The sequence below is a fragment of the Benincasa hispida genome, chromosome 11 (assembly GCF_009727055.1).
Source record: "Benincasa hispida cultivar B227 chromosome 11, ASM972705v1, whole genome shotgun sequence".
Lineage (NCBI taxonomy): Eukaryota > Viridiplantae > Streptophyta > Magnoliopsida > Cucurbitales > Cucurbitaceae > Benincasa > Benincasa hispida.
Window position 1 is genome coordinate 67264836 of NC_052359.1, and position 9871 is coordinate 67274706.

At 40.2% G+C, this 9871-nt stretch overlaps 1 non-coding gene across 1 annotated transcript; it reads right to left on the reverse strand.

Annotated features, from left to right (window-relative positions):
• Positions 1–1068: 1068 nt before the first annotated feature.
• Positions 1069–1175, reverse strand: LOC120092228. Its single transcript, XR_005485940.1, has one exon. It is a non-coding gene; the product is annotated as a small nucleolar RNA R71 (small nucleolar RNA).
• Positions 1176–9871: the final 8696 nt, after the last annotated feature.

Sequence of the window (9871 nt, forward strand, 5' to 3'; positions counted from 1 at the left end):
TCATCAGCTTTTCGTCCCATCATGATTTATTATATTGTCACCTTGATGCGCAGTGTTTATGCGACCACCTTTTTAAGAAAGTTCTCACGATCGCATACGATCACATGACTTCGCGATCGCAATCTTCAAGCGCGTTGATGCTTAGCTCCTTTGGATTGCAATTTTGCTTGCGGCATCGCATTTTTCCTGCACAAAATAAGTAAATTAACTGCTTTTATGCGATTAGCGCATGCGATCGCAATTCCTTTCAGTTTAGCACTTTTGGACATGATATTGCTTATTTTACTATCACATTCTCTCACAGTTTTACTTATTTGAGCTGTAATAACTTGTATTTCTATCCGTTATCACAAACTTACACCATCATCGCATCATAATATTACGCATCAAGTTTTTGGCGTCGTTGCTAGGGACTACAGTATATATTGCGCTAATAGCAAACCTCTTTGATTTTCTTTGCAGCTTTTGACCTCTGTGCAGTGCCATTGCTTCGATAAAGGAAGAAGCAAGCGTCGCATGAGTGAAGGACACGCTCTTGAGCCCAATTACGACCCAGAGATCGAAAAAACATTTTGAAGAAGATAGAGAAATAACCACCGACAACAAGGAAAAACTCACAGAATGGCTGAACAACTGGAAGAACGAGCCACGAATGCAAATAACATAATGGGAAATCCTAACCTATTGGCAAATGATTGCAATAGATCCATCCGGGACTATGCGTCACCAAACTTGTATGATTTCTCCCCAGGAATCATGAGGCCAGCATTGGATGGATCGAGGTTCGAGATGAAGCCGATAATGTTACAAATGATCCAGACAGCAGAACAATTTGGTGGACGGCGTGGCGAAGATCCGCACGCCCATCTCTGAAGCTTCATTGAAATTTGTAACACTTTTATGTTCCCTAATATCTCCACTGAAGAAGTTCGACTCACGCTATTTCCATTTTCACTGTGCAATCAAGCAAGAAAATGGGCATACTCCCTCGAACCAGGTGAGATAACTTCAAGGGAATAGGTTGTGGAGAAGTTTATGAAAAAGTATTTCCCTCCAATAGAGAATGCCAGAAAGAGGAAGTTAATCACAAATTTTGAACAAAAAGAAGACGAATTGCTCAGTGATGCGTGGGCGAGGTTTAAGAGATTAGTGCGAGATTGCCCGCACAATGGATTGTTGGATTGCCTCCAGATGGAAATTTTCTATCATGGATTAAATCTTGCATCTCAGACAGCTGCCAATGCAGCAACAATAGGTGGTCTGCTAGATAAGACTTATAATGAGATAAAGAACATTCTTGATCGCATATCGAAAAACCATGAGGATTGGCAAGAAAGCGATCAACGAGTAAAACCCAGAAAAGGTAACGCAAATAATGGTGCCATTGCAACTTTGCAAAATCAAATGAATGCGATGATAAATTTGTTACAGGGCATCGCAATCAACAATCTTGGAATGCAAAGAGGGTAAGTCAACGCACTAGAATAGACAAGCACCAGTTCTGCTACATGTGGAGAATCGCATTCGAGTGAAGAGTGTCCACGAAACCCGCAGTCAATCTACTTTGTCAAGAACAACCCTTTCTCAAATACATATAACCCCGGGTGTAGAACCCTAATTTTGCTTGGAAAAATAACCAACAACAAGACTACCAACCTATGGCAAAAAAAGAAGAACCACCAAGATTTTTCCAACAAACTAACGGTCAATAGCAACAACAAGCTAGCAGCTCTCAAGCACCACCATCATCCTCTTTAGAGAACCTGTTAAAACAGTACATCGAAAAGAATGAGACGGTCCTCGTGAACCAAGCGATTTCCATCTGCAATCTAGAAATCCAAATAGGACAGATTGTGGGAGAGCTGAAAAATAGACCGCAAGGGACCCTGCCGAGCTCAATTGTGCTCCCACGAAACCCGGGAAACACAGGGAAAGAACAATGTCAAGTAGTCACCCTGAGAAGTGGAAAGGCAACTGCGAAAGTTAGGAAGGAGCCTAGCAGGACCGATTCAAATGCGATGAAATCAAAGAAACGGTTGACGCAAAATGAGTCAGAGGAGCCTGAGATGATGGAACCTGAAGTTGCAACCACCTCTAAGCCTCCAGACCATGGAACGGTGAAAGTGCAGCTACTGCCATTCCCGCAAAGATTGAAAAAGAAGCAAAACGATGTAGGTCAGTATCATCGCTTCATGGAAATATTAAAACAACTACACAACAATATTCCATTTACAGAAGCAATAGAGCAGATGCCGAAATATGCCAAGTTGTTTAAGGATATGGTGTCGAAGAAAAGAAGCACAGGAAAATTCACTACGGTGGCATTAACACAAAAATCAAACACTATAATCCCACCGAAGATGCGCGAGCCAGGAAGCTTTACAATACCCTACTCAATAGGAGGGATCTACATCGGTCAATCATTATGCGATCTTGGGGTAAGCATAAATTTAATACCCATTTCAATCTTCAAACAATTGAATATAGGACAGCTGACACCCACGACGGTGACTCTCCAGCTTGCAGACAGGTCCCTAATACACCCTGAAGGAAAGCTGAAGGATGTCTTGGTCACAATCGATAAATTCATTCTACTTGTAGACTTCATCATTCTAGATTATGAGGCGGACAAAGATGTGCCAATCATATTGGGACGACCATTCCTGTCTACTGGTCGTGCCCAAATAGATGTGCATAAAGGAGAGATCACGATGAGCATCAATGGAAAGAAGCTCAGGTTTAACATCATCATGGCGATGAAGTTTCTAGAAGATGAAGGCCTATCGGAGTCTGACGATGAACACAATTGTGATGAAGAGTTGGAGTCCGAAGAAGAAGATGAAGATAGAGAGGATGCGATAGCATCCTTAGAAACCTGCCATGTAATAACGGAGACAGTGAATAACGAAGAAAAGTTGAATTTGAATGAAGAGAGAAAAACACAGAAACCTTTCTTAGAGCAACCACCTACCCTGGAACTGAAAACTCTGCCAAATCATTTGAAGTACGTTTTCCTTGGCCGTAATGAAACCTTGCTAGTAATAATATCCTCTACGTTATCGGAAGAAAAAAATGTGTTGCTCAGTATTCTGAAGAAGTATATTAAAAAAATAGGGTGGACACTAGCAGATCTAAGAAGTATTAGCCCGACGTACTGCTTGCACATAATTTTGCTCGAAGAAAACCAGAAAGGCTCTATAGAACCTCAACACAGACTGAACCTTGCGATGAAGGAGGTTGTAAACAAAGAGATCATTAAATGCTTAGACGCCAAGATCATATAACCTATCGCCGGTAGCACGTGAGTTAACCCGTGCAATGCGTTCCCAAGAAGGGCGGAATGACAGTAGTCCCCAATGCAAACAACGAGTTAATCCCCATGAGGACCGTCACTTGCTGAAGGATTTGTACGGACTACCAGAATCTTAGTGCGGTGACGAAAAAAGATCATTTCCCTTTACTTTTCATTGATCAAATGCTAGACCGACTATCAGGAAATGACTACTTCTGTTTTCTTGATGGGTATGCGGGCTATAACCAGATTATAATCACACCAGAAGACCAAGAAAAGACCATATTCACCTGTCCATATGGCACGTTCACTTTTCGTCGCATGTCGTTTGGATTATGCAATGCGTCGAGCACGTTCCAGAGGTGCATGATGGCAATCTTCTCCGAGTATCACGAGGACTCAGTGGAAATCTTTATGGACGATTTCTCAGTTTAAGGGCAAATGTATGAAGTTTGTCTGAAAAACTTGGAAAGGATACTAAAAAGATACGAAGAGACCAATCTGGTGCTGAATTGGGAGAAATGTCATTTCAGAGTTAACGAAGGAATTATGCCCGGGCACAAGGTTTCAAATAAGGGGTTAGAGGTGGATAAAGCAAAAATTGAGACCATTGAAAAACTTCCACCTCCAGCAAATGTGAAGGCTTTAAGGAGTTTCTTAGGACATGCAGGGTTCTACAAACGATTTGTTAAGAACTTCTCAAAAATAGCTCGACCATAGAACGTGTTGCTGGGAGTTGACAAAATTTTTTATTTTGATCCATAATTCCTCATCGCATTCAAAGCACTGAAAGACGCATTGATTACAGCGACTATTTTGATCGCACTCGACTGGACAAAGCCGTTCGAGTTGATGTGCGATGCCAGCGGTTATGCGATGGGGGCAGTGTTAGTACAGAAGGAAAAGACGATGCTACATCTCATCGCATATGTGAGCAGAACATTGAACTCTGCCCAAGCGAACTACACCACCACAGAGAAGGAGCTTCTAGCGGTAATCTTTGCGATTGAAAAATTCAGACCTGACTTATTAGGAACCAAAGTTATAGTTCACACCGACCACTTGGCAATAAGATATTTAATGACCAAAAAAGATGTGAAGCCGAGGCTAATCCGATGGGTTCTTCTACTCCAAGAATTTAATATAAAGATAATCGACTGTAAGGGAACGGAGAACCAGGTCGCTGACCACTTATCAAGATTAGAGAATTCTGAAGTGGATCGCATTCAGTCGGAGGTGAACTCATCCTTCCCGAACAAGCAGTTGCTTAAAATTGAAGAATTACCCACGCACGTAGATATTGTCAATTTTTGTGTCTGCAATTTCTGGAATATTACACATCCCACCAAAAGAAGCAGCTCATTCATGAATGTAGATCCTATTAATGGGACGAACCGAATCTTTACAAAAAGGGACCAGACCAGATCTTGCGACTCTGTGTGCCAGGGACTTCTTTTCAATGCATACTTTTTCAATGCTATGACTCACTCTATAGCGGACATATCGAGGGACAACGCACAACAACAAAAGTTTTACAAAGCGGGTATTACTGACCAACTCTATTTAAGGACGCACGAGACTCAGAGAAAAATGCAATGTCGATGAACATTATATTGGAATAGGAACTTTTCGATGTTTGGGGCATAGATTTTATAGGACCATTCCTACCATCAAAAGGGCATAAATACATTTTGTTAGCGGTCGATTATGTTTCAATGATTGAAGCGGTATCATGCGTTGCAAACGATGCAACAACAGTCTCCAAATTCTTACAGAGAAACATCTTCACTCGTTTTGGCACGCCACATGCTATAATAAGTGATGAATGATCCCACTTTGTCAATCGCATTATTAACAAACTGTTGCTCAAATACAATGTCCATCACAAGATCGCCACCGCATATCAACCCCAGACAAACAGACAAGCCAAGGTTTCTAATAGAGAAATCAAGCTGATTCAAGAAAAGGTGGTGAATCCCTCACGAAAGGACTGGGCCATGAAACTTGACGATGCCTTGTGGACATATAGGACTGCCTATAAAACACCCATAGGCATGTCCCCGAATGCATTGGTGCTTGGGAAGGCATGTCATCTACCGTTGGAATTAGAGCATAAGGCGTTGTGGGCAGTGAAGAAGCTTAACTTTGATCTAAAAGCTGCAGGGGAGGAGAGAAAACTTTAGTTACTCGAGATGGACGAATGGAGGCTTCAGGCTTATGAAAATGCCAAAATCTACAAAGAACGTACAAAGCGTTGGCATGACAAGCGACTGTGTGAAAAGAATCTCCAGGTAGGTCAGAAGCTTTTGCTATTCAACTCTAGGCTACGACTCTTTCCGGGAAAATTAAAATCGCGTTGGTCTGGTCCATTCATGATTAAAGAAGTATTCCCGTACGGTGCAGTCGAATTAACAAATGAAGAACGGATCAACACATTTAAGGTAAATGGACAAAGAGTCAAGATGTATCATGAAGGAGATTTTCAACGCGAGAAAACCTCCGTGGACCTGAGGAAATCAGAATAAAGAAGAAACGAGTAGTCCCTGCGTTGACAAGCGACACACACTCATCAGGGACAAATCTTTTTATGAGTATCCTTTTGATATTAATTTTTCTATGAATCTATCTTACTTTTTGCATAACCATTACTTTTTAGAAATGATAACTCTTTCTTTCATAACTTTTTATCCTCTTGATATTTAGCACTAATCGTAGTGAACGATTACGATGGAGCAATACGATAACCTCAAAGACGCGACCGGTTCGATCAGCCCATCACAATCAAGGAATCAACCCACCGCAAGAAAGGATGCGATAAGAAATGATGTGGGCGACAAAACAAATTTGGGAGTTTTATCTTTCCTTGCTTCATCTTATTTCAATTTTACACTTCTCGCATTTCAAGTTAATATTGTTGAATTATATTATCGCATCTTCTTTAGTTTGACTCAATCTAGAAATTTTTTATTACTTTATTTAGTCGTTGCATTCTTCCTCGTACCAATTATGACTTCAATGATGAAATTCATGCCTTTATTTCTTACCACATGTACTAGAGTCAAATTAGTTTCAGAACAATCAATTCATGAAACATTTCTAAAATTTAGCGGTTCACCAGCTTTCCTTCAAAATGATTTTTATGAAATTTCCTAAGTTCATCGCATGAGTTATTTCGTCTCTCAGTAATGGGGACATTGCTATGTGTAAATTTGTGGGTGCTAGTATTGTTGGCCTTGCTAAGTTTAGAAATTCATTATGGGAAAAAAAGAAAAGAAAAAAAATTGTAACATTGAGATCGGATCCTGGTCGTAGTTGGATGTCCGCATGAGACCCATGGGGGTAAGCCAAAACGAAGGTTAGGCACTCGGATCAGTGCAATATCACAAAACGAATATCTGGATCGCGCAAGGGTCAAAATCACTTGAACACCCCGATTGGAAAGCATGAAATAAATCATGTGATGTTCTGAAAACGAGTAAAAGTTATTTTTTTAAGGTTAAACCTGTGATCCCTAACGATTAGAAATATTTTAGGAAGAGACCAGAATAGAAATTAAGAAGACATTGGTTCATGAAATTTTAATAGGGAACCTTGAGAAGTCTAGGTAGGGTAAAGGTGGTTGACTTTTTAAAGAAAAACTTTAGTTTATGTTTGAGACAAGCATTGTTTTAAAATTGGGGGTGTGATAACTGGTAGAAATACAAGTTATTACAGCTCAAATAAGTAAAACAATGAGAGAATGCGATGGTAAAATAAACAATATCATGTCCGAAAGCGCTAAACTGAAAGGAATTGCGATCGCAAGCGCTCATCGCATAAAAGCAGTTAATTTACCTATTTTGTGCTGGAACAATGTGATGGCGCATATGAAATTGCAACTCAAAAGCACAATGTGTCAGCGCGCTTGAAGATTGCGATCGCAAGTTATACGATCGTGAGAAGTTTATTAAAAAAGTGGTCGCATAAAGACCTCGCATCAAAGCGACAACATAATAAATCATGATGGGACGGAAAGGTGATAACGATCGATTCCAAATTTAGTTGTCAAGTCGTTAAAGTCACATTGAGGCAAGTACACTCAACTTTCGGTGACCATTAAACAGCGCAACAGAATAGGGGACTTAATGTTGCCCATCATTTCAATCATTAGCAAGAAAAGCTGCTTCACCTTGAAATACATAAATACTGAAAGCCACCAGTGTAAAAAGAAGTTAGAAAGTTAGAGAGTTAGTAAGTTCGTCCATTCTCGCGCACACTTATACATAGAGGACGGAGAGAGAAAGGAGACGAGGAAGCCGAGAAATCATTCCCGGACATATTAAGAGACTATTGAAAAGCAATACAAATGAGAGATGGCCAACACTTGCGAGAGCAAGAATCCACATTGAGAACAAAGTTGAAGTGATAAAAGAGTAGTGTAAAAGGCCACGGGAACAAGAAATTGCATATGGGGCTTGTTATCTCTCACATCCATTTGTTATTTTGTATTCAGTACTTTATTTACAGAAACTGGAAATCTCATTTAATTCTATGTTCAATCTCTCCATATCACACATGAGTAGCTAAATTTCTGAATGGGTTGAGAAGTACTTAGCTAACATGACTTAAGATTTACATTTTATGCGATCATCTTGTCTTATGCATGCATCATTCACCCTTTGGACATACTTGAGAGAGTAGTCTAAAGATAGAATCTAGACTTGAGAGAGTCGGATTAGAATCGTATAAGCAAGAAATAGAAACTTAGACATAAATTCTGTTGCTATTTACACATCGCATGCGCCCTAGAAATAAGAATGATTGTATGCGGTCACCTTGTTTTATGTGTACATCATTCATCATCGCATAGAAAAGAGTAAAGGCTTAGAAATAAGTCTTATCGACTGTTTCGCATACACATCGCATGCGTCCTAGAAATAGGAATTATGGCATTCTGCATTGAGAGATGTAGTAATGATATTTGTGTATAGCATGATTGTATAACTTGTGCACAATTTTAGGAAATGTTAGCTAAACCTCTTCTCAACCTCTTCGTCCTATGCTCATTATAACTCTACGCTTTCATCAACTCTGCGTTCAACTCCGTCGCATAGGAAAAAATCTAAATCAAAACACTATCCACTTCATTTGTTTTTACCACCGCATTAAAATCAAAGTGTTTGTCGCATATCTACTCAGTAGTCCCTATGTTCAACCCTGGACTTACCAGGAAACCAGAGAGTCTTATACTTGGGCCTTATTAGGAAAACTTGCATGTTCATCGGATAACATACATCACCGCAAACTCACACCATCATCGCATCATAATATTATGCATCAATTTGTATGTCTGCAACTCGTTGAGGAGAGTTGTAAGGGTGTATTTCACTTTGTCAAGAATCACATTGCTAACAAAGTGCAGGAAGCTCTCCGGCAAATAATGTAGGATTATACTAACTTGATTGCCCTCATCGATAATAGACCCATTCAACTTCGCCATATTAAAGCGGACCATCATGTTAAGCACAAGTTCACGAACAGAGGTGCCTTCCTCCATTTTAGAGTTGAATATGTATTTAAGAGCCTCGTGCTAGAGTTGTTCGGACGGTTGTCCAAACATCTCCCGCAGGGACTCCGTGATCTCACATACTGAGACCATAGGCTCATGTTTCTTGGCCAACACGTCATTAAGACTGGCCAAGATATAGGCTTGGGCCTTCTTATTTACCCGTGTCCATCGCTCGTACGCCTCCCGAACATTTCGAGCGACATTCAGAGCTAGAATAGGAGGACAGACCTCCGTAAAGGCAAACATGAGATCCTTGATTATAATATCGTCGTGATTATGTGTTTCTATGTTGAAAAGTTATCGCCAGTTAATTTTTCGACGCTAGCAAAGCTAACGTGGCTATGGCCATTTTGAAAAACTTGTTGAAAATACGAACAAAACTTTAATTAGATTTTGCTAACCACATTTTAACCAATTAATTTTGCAAAACAGTTTTAAGTACCCTAAGTGAAAGACTTCTATTTTGCAATGATGCCCCAGTGAGGCAGGACAAACGTCATCGGTGGGGTGATCAGATGCCCTTTGCTGGGATGAGACATTCTCAACCATTAGGCAGAACCAACTCTTGGAACTAAACCTAATAACCACCATTTATTCGGTCCAGAACTGTTAACCTTTAACAATTCTCATAAGTGTGACCCCTCGCTTTTGGTGCTAGAGTCCCACCCTAATGAGCCCATNATGATATCCTCGATGATTAGTATCGTCGTAATCATATGTTTCCATGTCGAAGAGTTGTCGGTAGTAACTTTCTTGGCGTTAAGCAAAGCTATAGTGGCTGTAGCCATTTTCGAAAACTTGTTACTGAAAAACGAACAAACTTTTATAAGATTTTGCTAAACCACATTTTAACCAATTAATTTTAGTAAAAGAGTTTTTAAATACCCTAAGCGTTAAAGACTTCTATTTTGCAATGATGCCCTGGTGAGGCAGGACAAACGCCACCGGTGGGGTGAGCAGATGCCCCTTCACTATGATGAGACATTCTCAACCATCAGGCAGAACCAACTCTTGGAACTGAACCTAACAGC